The sequence below is a fragment of the Lucilia cuprina genome, chromosome 4 (genome assembly GCF_022045245.1).
Source record: "Lucilia cuprina isolate Lc7/37 chromosome 4, ASM2204524v1, whole genome shotgun sequence".
Lineage (NCBI taxonomy): Eukaryota > Metazoa > Arthropoda > Insecta > Diptera > Calliphoridae > Lucilia > Lucilia cuprina.
In genome coordinates, this window is record NC_060952.1 from 74889250 (window position 1) to 74903419 (window position 14170).

The following is a 14170-nucleotide window of genomic DNA, read 5'->3' on the forward strand; positions in this document are numbered from 1 at the left end:
ACTATTACAACAAATTTTAGTTTTGTAGTAAATAGACTCTTCGTTGTTGTAATAGATTGTTGTATTGGTAGTTTTTTATATTTCAATTGCGGATGAGTTTTTTCTATATATTTTTTATCATTTGAAAGGTTTTGCAGTTCAAGGCTGTTTGGAAGCTTTTTATTTGTATTACGAAATGATTTGTTGTGCTTTTAATGGACAAACGTTAAGCTTTAAATGGATCTTAAGGAATTTAACTTGTTTGAATGTTAGAAAAAAAATTTTGCATAACAAAATCATGGAACAATTGCTATTAAAATGGTTGCAAATGTTTCTAAAGTTGAAAATAATGAGAAATCAAATCACTTTTTATCCACGTATCTTGTTTTTGTTGTTGTGTTTGTTACTGTTTTATTAAAAATTGATGACACCTGCAGCTGAAACATGATTAAGTAACTTTTTTTTTATTTTCTAAATCTAATCTTTAAATAATTTAAGGCAATTAACAATAGGAAACAGCTTCACTTCTGATATCATCTATAGTTAAAATTTTTATTAATTATAATGGAATTTCAAAACAGTCTGGTGCATGTATAGACAGCTACTGACTAATGATCGTTAAATCGTTAAAAGAAATTTTGGGAAATAAACAAAATTTCTAACATATATATGTAAAATAGTTCTCTTTATTATTCTCTCTTTCTCTTTTTGAGTAAATTTCTATTCACCTGTGCTAAGCTTTCATAATTAAAAACAATAAATTCCTTACTTGTATTTCAATTAATTTAACTCACAGTCTATTAACTTATTAATCGTTTGCCATTCCATGTTAAACGTTTGTTTTGATATTAACTTTAGTGTGGGATCATATTCTTCTAGGTTTGAGTCAGGTGTTTTTTAATTTTAAATTTCATTAATAATTCATTGTTTGAGTAACACTTATATAATAATGATGATGATCATGATGAAAAAAAGAAATCATAAATTAAAAATTCCAAGGGTCATGATTTTTTAATAGGAAATCAAAGAGAGTTATATATTCACTATATATATTCGTTTTATCTGATAGCTGACTTAATGCTGTAATCATAAAAATATGCATCATCGTTTCCTTCAAAGATTACTTGACTATAAAATAGACTGGAGTTTAGACATAATTATAGATTTTTCTTAAGACTAGACTATAGACTAGACTATAAAACAGACTAAAGACTAGACTATAGACTAGACTATAGACTAGACTATAGACTAGACTTTAGACTAGACTATAGACTAGACTATAGACTAGACTATAGATTAGACTATAGAATTAGACTATAGACTAGACTATAGACTAGACTATAGACTAGACTATAGCCTAGACTATAGACTAGACTATAGACTAGACTATAGACTATACTATAGACTAGACTATAGACTAGACTATAGACTAGACTATAGACTAGACTATAGACTAGACTATAGACACTTTAGACTAGACTATAGACTTAGACTATAGACTAGACTATAGACTAGACTATAGACTAGACTATAGACTAGACTATAGACTAGACTATAGACTAGACTATAGACTAGACTATAGACTAGACTATAGACTAGACTATAGACTAGACTATAGACTAGACTATAGACTAGACTATAGACTAGACTATAGACTAGACTATAGACTAGATATAGACTAGATATAGACTAGACTATAGACTAGACTATAGACTAGACTATAGACTAGACTATAGACTCGACTATAGACTAGACTATAGACTAGACTATAGACTAGACTATAGACTAGACTATAGACTAGACTATAGACTAGACTATAGACTAGACTATAGACTAGACTATAGACTAGGACTATAGACTAGACTATAGAAAGACATATAGACTAGACTATAGACTAGACTATAGACTAGACTATAGACTAGACTATAGACTAGACTATAGACTAGACTATCGACTAGACTATAGACTAGACTATAGACTAGACTATAGACTAGACTATAGACTAGACTATAGACTAGACTATAGACTAGACTATAGACTAGACTATAGACTAGACTATAGCCTAGACTATAGACTAGACTATAGACTAGACTATAGACTAGACTATAGACTAGACTATAGACTAGACTATAGACTAGACTATAGACTAGACTATAGACTAGACTATAGACTAGACTATAGACTAGACTATAGACTAGACTATAGACTAGACTATAGACTAGACTATAGACTAGACTATAGACTAGACTATAGACTAGACTATAGACTAGACTATAGACTAGACTATAGACTAGACTATAGACTAGACTATAGACTAGACTATAGACTAGACTATTAGACTAGGACTATAGACTAGACTATAGACTAGACTATAGACTAGACTATAGACTAGACTATAGACTAGACTATAGACTAGACTATAGACTAGACTATAGACTAGACTATAGACTAGACTATAGACTAGACTATAGACTAGACTATAGACTAGACTATAGACTAGACTATAGACTAGACTATAGACTAGACTATAGACTAGACTATAGACTAGACTATAGACTAGACTATAGACTAGACTATAGACTAGACTATAGACTAGACTATAGACTTGACTATAGACTAGACTATAGACTAGACTATAGACTAGACTATAGACTAGACTATAGACTAGACTATAGACTAGACTATAGACTAGACTATAGACTAGACTATAGACTAGACTATAGACTAGACTATAGACTAGACTATAGACTAGACTATAGACTAGACTATAGACTAGACTATAGACTAGGACTATAGACTAGACTATAGACTAGACTATAGACTAGACTATAGACTAGACTATAGACTAGACTATAGACTAGACTATAGACTAGACTATAGACTAGACTATAGACTATACTATAGACTAGACTATAGACTAGATCATAGACTAGATTATACACTATATGCTAGACTATAGACTAGATTATAAAAAAGAATAGAATAGTTCAAAAGTCGATTATATACTAAGTAGACTATGAACTAGACTATACAATATACTATAGACTAGACTACACTATAGCTAAACTATAGACTAGACTATAGACTAGACTATAGACTATACTATAGACTATACTTTAGACTAGACTATAGACTTTAGACTATACACTGTAGGCTATAGACTAGTCTAGACTAGACTAGTCTAATCTAGACTCGAGTCTGTAAAGACAAACAAATTAAGGATTGTTAGGTCAAACAATTTTCCAGAGTAACTTTATGATTTTAAAATACTCAAGTAATTATCTTTGTCAAGTTCTCAAAATCTTTCTACTTTATAATTAAAAATCAATTTATCGTTGTCTTTAAAAATATCAGTTTATTATTAATGTAAATATGGGCCTACTACAATTTATTTGTCTTCATTTTATCTATTGTGTAATAGAATCCTCAGAAAATCAAAAGGTAATAAACAGGGAAACCGAAAACATGCTCTAAAAAAAGTGTTTTAAGCGCTTTAAATATGCCGTAAAAAACTCAAAATATGCTCTTAAAATTTAAAATATATGCTCCAAAAATAAAATTTTTTTATTATTTTTTAACATTGAAAAGCTCAAAAAGACTGAAATTGTGATGAAATAATAAATGTTTAATATCATATTCTATATCCTACAACATTTTTTTATAAATGTTTCATTTCATAGTTTCAAGAACTAGTATAATAAAATTCCGTTTTACGTTCACATAACCAATAAATAACATGAAACCATTTGGTCCCCAAAAAACATATTTCAAACGACAAAGTTTAACACATTTCTTCCAATTGCATTCATAGCTTTTAAACTGACATTTTAATCGGTGTTGCCATAAATTCCAATAATTAGTTTTTTAAACTATAAAAATGGATTGGTCTCATGAAATCAAAAGTAATCGGTTTTATGTCCGATTTAAAATATAATGCTTTATTGAATAAAAAACTATAACATAACGAAATTTTTTTTTCAAAATTGTAAAATAGGCTAAAATTAAAAAAAAATAGAATTTTATTTTTTTTAAATAAAGTTTTGAAACGAAAAAAGCGAAAACATCAAAATATGCACTAAAAGAGTAAAATATGCTCTAAAAACTCGAAAATATGCCTTAAATATGCTAAAAAGTCAAATCATGCAAAATTATGCTCTTATGGGTAAAATATGCAAAAATATGCTCTAACAAATCGATGCCAAAATTCTCAAATTGGTCTGAAACGTGTAAATATCTTATCCATGAGTTCATACGACGCACCACAAAAAACATGCATTTGCATATTTTGGTTTCCCTGGTAATAAATAGAAAGTTTCTTATCACTAACAAATGAACGAACCCAAAGAGACAGACAGATAGTAATATAATGAATATGTACAACAACAAAAATACAGACAGGCCCTACTAAAAATAAACTCAACTCCTTTTCTCTTTTCTATATCTAATAACAAATCTTTTCTTTTCTAATGCAAGAAAGCTCCGTTTTATTTTCTTATTTTTTTCTGTTTTCTTCTTGAAACGTAAAGTTTTGACCCCTTTTAAGTTCAAGAACCCTTTTTACTGTTGCTTCATCTTAACAGCGACAAAAAAACATAAACAATACTTCATGTTGATGATGATCATCCTCGTCATTCGAATAGTTGTGGATGATAATGATGTTACCGTGTGTTGCTTGCTATAAGCTGAGCCTAACAGTGGGTTGTAAGATACCAGACATGGGAAATTTTAAATTTTGAAATACAATATAATAAAATAATAGTACTTTTCAGCTTTAAATTATGAGCTAAACTTTGGACTTGACTAAACCATAGACTAGTCAAGAGACTAGACTTAGACTAGTCAAGAGACTAGACTTAGACTAGTCAAGAGACTAGACTTAGACTAGTCAAGAGACTAGACTTAGACTAGTCAAGAGACTAGACTTAGACTGGCCTATAGACAAGATTATAGACTAGACTATAGACTAGACTACAGACTAGACTATAGACTAGACTAGACTATAGACTAGACTATAGACTAGACTATAGACTAGACTATAGACTAGACTGTAGACTAGACTATAGACTAGACTTAAGACTAGACTATAGACTAGACTATAGACTAGACTATAGACTAGACTATAGACTAGACTATAGACTAGACTATAGACTAGACTATAGACTAGACTATAGACTAGACTATAGACTAGACTATAGACTAGACTATAGACTAGACTATAGACTAGACTATAGACTTGACTATAGACTAGACTATAGACTAGACTATAGACTTGACTATAGACTAGACTATAGACTTGACTATAGACTAGACTATAGACTAGACTATAGACTTGACTATAGACTAGACTATAGACTAGACTATAGACTTGACTATAGACTAGACTATAGACTAGACTATAGACTAGACTATAGACTAGACTATAGACTAGACTATAGACTAGACTATAGACTAGACTATAGACTAGACTATAGACTAGACTATAGACTAGACTATAGACTAGACTATAGACTAGACTATAGACTAGACTATAGACTAGACTATAGACTAGACTATAGACTAGACTATAGACTAGACTATCGCCTAGACTATAGACTAGACTATAGACTAGACTATAGACTAGACTATAGACTAGACTATAGACTAGACTATAGACTAGACTATAGACTAGACTATAGACTAGACTATAGACTAGACTATAGACTAGACTATAGACTAGACTATAGACTAGACTATAGACTAGACTATAGACTAGACTATAGACTAGACTATAGACTAGACTATAGACTAGACTATAGACTAGACTATAGACTAGACTATAGACTAGACTATAGACTAGACTATAGACTAGACTATAGACTTGACTATAGACTAGACAAATCAAAAGTAATCGGTTTTATGTCCGATTTAAAATATAATGCTTTATTGAATAAAAAACTATAACATAACGAAATTTTTTTTTCAAAATTGTAAAATAGGCTAAAATTAAAAAAAAATAGAATTTTATTTTTTTTAAATAAAGTTTTGAAACGAAAAAAGCGAAAACATCAAAATATGCACTAAAAGAGTAAAATATGCTCTAAAAACTCGAAAATATGCCTTAAATATGCTAAAAAGTCAAATCATGCAAAATTATGCTCTTATGGGTAAAATATGCAAAAATATGCTCTAACAAATCGATGCCAAAATTCTCAAATTGGTCTGAAACGTGTAAATATCTTATCCATGAGTTCATACGACGCACCACAAAAAACATGCATTTGCATATTTTGGTTTCCCTGGTAATAAAATAGAAAGTTTCTTATCACTAACAAATGAAAGAAAACCAAAAGAGACAGACAGATAGTAATATAATGAATATGTACAACAACAAAAATACAGACAAGACCCCTACTAAAAATAAACTCAACTCCTTTTCTCTTTTCTATATCTAATAACAAATCTTTTCTTTTCTAATGCAAGAAAGCTCCGTTTTATTTTCTTATTTTTTTCTGTTTTCTTCTTGAAAAGTAAAGTTTTGACCCCTTTTAAGTTCAAGAACCCTTTTTACTGTTGCTTCATCATTAACAGCGACAAAAAAACATAAACAACTACTTCATGTTGATGATGATCATCATCGTCATTCGAATAGTTGTGGATGATAATGATGTTACAGTGTGTTGCTTGCTATAAGCTGAGCCTAACAGTGGTGTAAGATACCAGACATGGGAAATTTTAAATTTTGAAATACAATATAATAAAATAATAGTACTTTTCAGCTTTAAATTATGAGCTAAACTTTGGACTTGACTAAACCATAGACTAGTCAAGAGACTAGACTTAGACTAGTCAAGAGACTAGACTTAGACTAGTCAAGAGACTAGACTTAGACTAGTCAAGAGACTAGACTTAGACTAGTCAAGAGACTAGACTTAGACTGGCCTATAGACAAGATTATAGACTAGACTATAGACTAGACTACAGACTAGACTATAGACTAGACTAGACTATAGACTAGACTATAGACTAGACTATAGACTAGACTATAGACTAGACTGTAGACTAGACTATAGACTAGACTTAAGACTAGACTATAGACTAGACTATAGACTAGACTATAGACTGGACTATAGACTAGACTATAGACTAGACTATAGACTAGACTATAGACTAGACTATAGACTAGACTATAGACTAGACTATAGACTAGACTATAGACTAGACTATAGACTAGACTATAGACTAGACTATAGACTAGACTAAAGACTATAGACTAGACTATAGACTAGACTATAGACTAGCATATGGAGTAGCGTATGAACGAGCCAATTGACTTGAATATACAATTGTGTCGAAGTTTCCATGACTGATTACTCTAATTCCTGCTTAAGAAAGATAATCTAAGAACGATTTCTTCTCATCCCTATTTGTTTATTTATAAATATGTACAAAAATTAAAAATCAATATAAAAACTACTATAAAATAGAAAAACTACCCACTGTGCAACTAAAAAAATTAATAAATGAAGAAATACTCGTACAGGCAACAGGCAAAAATAGTGGTAGTTACTGACATCTCTGCTACCGCTGTTGTCGCTGCTGCTGCTAATGGTGGTTGTCGTAACTTTTGCCTTGTTGTTGTGTTTTAAATGTAACTTGCAGCAGGCAGCAGCACTGTTCCTCCATAATAAATGCGTGCTAAAAGGCGTTCCTTTTTTTATAAATTTTGTTGTCTAATGGCTTTTTGACAGAATTTGTAACCCCTTTTGAAATGTTTATAAAAAACAACCACAACAAAAAACACTCATTCAGAATGAGGAGAAAGAGAAAATATAATACAATTAGATGAGAGTTTGTAAGCAACTCTCCAAAAAATAAAAGCTTTTTTTGTAATGGAGACTTGCGTTAAAACCAAAACAGAGAATTTTACAACAATTGAGTAAATTTAAAAAGGGGGTTTGTTTTTGAGTCGTAAATTTAAGAGAGTGTGAGCGAAACTTGTATTAAAAATATATAAATTAAAAGAGTTTGTTTTTAGGTTAACAAAAATGTGATGATCTTTTGCCTATTTTGTGCTTCTATATATAACGGAAGGTAGTGTCTTAAACTAATTGTCCGTAAGATATAACTATATTATTGATCTATATTGATGGGGCCCTCAGATAGTTAGAAGTCAATTAGGGCGATATAATCTAATATAATTCATGCTCAACATTTGTGTAAATCACTTAGTCATACCTATTTCGTATAGTTGAGTAGGAAAACCTTTTTAGATTATCGGACCTAATAGGTGCGATCATCACAAGCCTTACTTCTGGGGAATTGGGTAGGACTAAGACCATTAGATTTGTGTTCTAGTACCCACCTGAATTGTCTTTACGTTCTAGTTTATGTCCTTAAACTCCTCCAAAACATATATAGAAATATCCAACAATACCACCGGGTTACTTAATAAAATACATACATTGGGTATATACATATGTATGTATAATTTTTTCAATACATACCTATTTTAATCCGTTTCATTATTAAGTCCACTCCAAACAACAAGTGCCATGCAAATGAACATGATGGCGAAACGAAATTGTTGTTTTTTATACACAAAAACCAATCAATACATTAACATGATTACTATTACAATCAATACATAATTTCATAATTATCATTTGAATTGATTGTATTTAATTTAATATCATTAACGTTATACAAAGTTAATTACAAAGTAATTTAAAATACAAATACAGTGTTAAAAAGAGAATTTCCATTTCATTAGCAATGTTGCCAATTATTTTTATCATCTCTCATTAAATCATGTTACAAAAAGCGCCAGGAAACGTCAAAGTTAATAAATTTCTAGAAATTTTATAATTTACCAAAAGAAAAGTCAAGAATATTATATATAGATTGAATATAGGATAGACTTCAGATTAGACCATAAACCAGACCTAGACTATACTAAAGACTAGACTGTCGACTATAAATTAGATTGAATATAGGATAGACTTCAGATTAGACCATAAACCAGACCTAGACTATACTAAAGACTAGACTGTCGACTATAAATTAGACTATCTAAATTTGTAAACTAGGCTAACTTTAGATTTCAATATAGACTAGACTATAGACTATACGGTAGACTAAACATCGACTATAGACTAGACTACATACTAGACTATACTGTAGACTTGACTCTAGACTAGACTAAAATATAGACTAGACTACAGATTAGACTAGACTATAGACTAGACTATAGCCTAGACTAGACTATAGACTGGACTATAGCTTAGACTATAGACTAGAGTACAGACTAGACTATAGACTAGACTAGATAAGACATTAGATTAGACTATAGATTTAACTTTAGACTAGACATTAGACTAAACTATAGACTAGACTATAGACTAGACTATAGACTAGACATTAGACTAGACTATAGACTAGACTATAGATTAGACTATAGATTAGACTATAGACTAGACTGTAGACTTGACTATAGACTAAACTATAGACTAGACTATAGACTAGACTATAGACTAGACTATAGACTATACTATAGACTATACTATAGACTATACTATAGACCAGACCTGGGCGATTTGCATTAATTTTGCATTAACATTAAATTAAAAAAAAATAATTTAATGGAAAAAATATTGCATTAACATTAAATTAGGCTCATTTAATGCATTAATTTTGCATTAACATTAAATATTTTTAATTTTAATCCATTAATTTTGCATTAACATTAAATATTTTTAAAATTAATGCATTAATTTTACATTAACATTAAATATTTTTGAATTTAATGTATTAATTTTGCATTAACATTAAATATTTTTAGAATTATTGCATTAAATTTACATTAACATTAAATATTTTTAAATTTAATGCATTAATTTTGCATTAACATTAATGTATTTATATAAAAAGTGATATATGTATGTTATTTAAAATACAATACCAAAGTCTGACTTAATGAAAGTAAAATCAAATGGGTTAAAATACTTTCAAATAAATCTATGTTTTTTTAATATGAGATTTGCTTATAACGTTATAAATAATTATGCAATGTTGAATATAAGCTTATTTGTTTTCATTTATTTCTTTTTACAATTTTTAATTGTAAATATTAATTAATAGTAATTCAACACAGTTTATTTTATCATTTAATTATACCTTACACCACTATTGTGGGGAGGGTATTATTTTATAATATAAAAGTTAACCTAATCTAAATTATTTCCTCTTATTATAACTAAGTTTTCAAAATTTTTATCTGATAGACTCCTCGCAGGCGGAGAGTGTTGACCATGCCACTTGTTCTAACGCAAACAATCACCTGTCATAATGAAGTGTCTTACATAATACAAATTTAAAAATTTATAGATGAAGTGATGCGCAGGCATTTACGAAATTAAGCCCTAAAAGCCTAACACAATCTATAAAAACAATTAAACACACATTAATTATACCCTACACCACTATAGTGGGGAGGGTATTATACGTTTGTGCTGATGTTTGTAACATACAAAAATATTGGTCCAATACCAATATTCAGAATCATTTTTTGAGTCTATTAAGACATGTCCGTCCGTCCGTCTGTCCGGCTGGCTGTCCATGTAAACCTTGTGCGCAAGGTACAGGCCGCAATTTTCAAGATAATTTGATGAAATTTGGACCTATTGAAAATGGTTGAAATCGGTCCATTATTTCACCTAGCACCCATACAACCGTACCTCCCGATTTGAACTTTTTATGCCATAATTACGTCAAATATTCTCTCTAAAAATTGGCACTGCAGATTTTCGTAAGGATCGGCCCTTATTTGACCCTAGCCCTCATACAAACCCCCCTTCAAAAAATGTCTTAAACGTCTAAAATTGACTTGTAACCATTTGTATCGCAATGAAACTCAACAAAACTAACTGTTATTTAAAAATATATCCTTTTCCCAAATTTCGCGAGGATCGGCCCATATTTGACCTATATAAAGCCTCATTTAGAAATTTTAGTTTTTTTTTATCAATAAATTGCTTAAATATTTTGGAATAATATTTAACATAAAAGTTTCTTTATAAAAAGTAAAAAATTTAAAAATATACTCATGGTGTAGGGTATTATATGGTCGGCCATGCCCGACTATACTTTCCTACTTGTTACATATTGCTTTGTGCTATCTGATAAATAAGTTTTCAAATTTCATCTATTTTGACCATAATATTTGTTAATTTTAATGCAAAATTAATGCATTAAATTTAAAAATATTTAATGTTAATGTAAATTTAATGCAATAATTCTAAAAATATTTAATGTTAATGTAAAATTAATGCATTAATTTTAAAAAATATTTAATGTTAATGCAAAATTAATGCATTAAATAAGCCTTGGTTAATGTTAATGCAATAAACTTGCATTAACATTATTTTTTTTTTAATGTTAAAAAAATTGTTAATGCATTAACACATTTAATGCATTTGTCCCAGGTCTGCTATAGACTAGACTATAGACTAGACTATAGACTAGACTATAGACTAGACTATAGACAAGACTATAGACTAGACTATAGGCCAGACTATTGACCAGACTATAGACCAGACTATAGACTAGACTATAGACTAGACTATAGACTACACTATATACTACACTATAGACTACACTATAGACTACACTATAGACTACACTATAGACTACACTATAGACTACACTATAGACTACACTATAGACTAGACTGTAGACTAGACTGTAGACTAGACTTTAGACTAGACTATATACTAGACTATACTATAGAGTGGAATATAGACTATTCCAGGAAAATCATCAAGTTGAAGGAAAATCATCAAGTTGACAGCAGTGTTTATTAGAGTTGTTTCGATTTGTAAACGCTCTCACAGTTGTTTATATTGATCCCAAGGTAACTGTCTGGGGTGAGCGAAGCTTGTTGCATGTGTGTGTGTATGCCTGGTGTGTATTGGCGAAATACCGTTGTAGTTATTTGATTAATTTATTCATTCAATTAATTAATTGTTTTGTTTATGTGAACAATAATGATGATAATTAAGGAAATGTTGCGAACATTGTTTACTTAGAGTGGGAAAAATAATGGAATAGTTTGGGAAGTAACTATGTAGTTGTAGTAGGATATTTTCCATTTGTATGTAAAATTTATAATCGTAAGTTGACCTATTTGTTTATATTTATCTATTCCTATCTAACTTTGCCTGTTTGATTTTTATTAAACCATTCAGTTTACATCATTCATTTTTTTTGTCACTTTGTTCAATGCATCTGGATAAAAATAAAAGAACATAATATTTGATTGACAAAAACAAGTACATATTTAAAGATTGAAGTCTTTACTTGACCTTTAGTTGAATTTGGTCACACGTGTAGATCACAAATATGCATCTCGAAATTTAACATAAAAATTTCTCAACTTTTATGGACTTTCCAAAAAAACTACTACTAAACTAAAATTAAACTGAACTTTCAAAATTTAAACACAAAAAATTATGTTTTTTTTTTTGAAAAAGTAAAAAAAAAACACTGTTAAAAACATCCTATGCAAGATACAGGGAAAAAAGGTAAATAAATTTAATGTCCAACACGTGTAAGAGTTTTTTCTGTTTTAAACCCATTTTGCTACAACAAAAACGAAAACCATGAAAGAAAAAACTGACATAAAAGCAACAATCGTATTGGAACTGGAGACTGAAGGTCTTTGCCCTTATTACTCGCACTGTTTTCTTTAGTTTAGGAACAGATTTTTTAACGATTACGTTTAAAAAAAGCAGAGCAACATTTACCTGCACTGTTTAGGTTTTATTATTGCAGTCGTATGTTGCCTTTTGTATTTTACACGATTTTTAGTGTCAACAATTAAACAGGAGTTTTTTTCGTTGGAGTCTTTTTGTTTTTGTTGTTGTATCACTAGTTGGCCTAAAATTATAGCATGAAAATTTTGTGTTCTTTCGACTTCCACGTGCATGTATTTATTTCCTTTGGAAGGTACAAATGAAACACATTTAATACCGGTAGCGGAAATACATCTTAAAATTATATTTTTTGTTACACTTAAGCGGTAATTTGATTAAATTAATAAAACGTTACTTTATCATACTCTTTTAAGTAAAAAATTGGGTTATGACTGCAGTGGCGGTAGATTTGGTAAATGTTTTTTGAATCTTTAAACATGTACTTGATGCGAAAAGTGTTTTTGCTAAAAAAAATGTACACTTTTAAAATGCAAATCTCTTCTTTATAGAAATAAGAAGCTTATTAGAATCACACAACCACCTAGAAAATAAGTTTGTCATTCAATTTGAAATTTCTTTAATATATGTAACATTTCGAAACAACTAAACAGTCATAAACAATTTAAATTTTTGAATAATAATAACTACTAAAAAACAAGTATTTTTTATAATAAACTATAGACTATAGTATAGACGAGACTATAGACAAGATTTTAGACTATACTGGACTATTGACCAGACTATACACTAGAGTATAGATTACACTATTGACTAGACTATAGTCTTGATTACAGAGTAGACTAGACCAGAGACTAGACTATAGACTAGACTGTAGACTCGACTATAGACTAGACTATAGACTAGACTATAGACTAGACTATAGACTAGACTATAGACTAGACTATAGACTAGACTAAAGACTAGACTATAGACTAGACTATAGACTAGACTATAGACTAGACTATAGACTAGACTATAGACTAGACTATAGACTAGACTATAGACTAGACTATAGACTAGACTATAGATTAGACTATATGTTGGACTGTAGACTAGACCATAGACTAGACTATATACTAAACTATAGACTAGACTACAGACTAGACTATAGACTAGACTATAGACTAGACTATAGACTAGCACATAGGCTAGACTATAGACTAGCACATAGACTAGACTATAGACTAGACTATAGACTAGGCCATAGACTAGACTATAGACTAGACTATAGACTAGACTATAGACTAGACTACAAACTAGACTATAGACTAGATTATAGACTAGACTACAAACTAGACTAAAGACTAGACTACAAACTAGACTAAAGACTAGACTATAGACTATACTATAGACTATACTAGACATTAGACTAGGCTATATACATTAAACAATTGAGTCAAATTTGCTTGTAATTTGGTAAGGTGCTATGAGTATTAAGCAGATATACGTAAGATACTCCCACA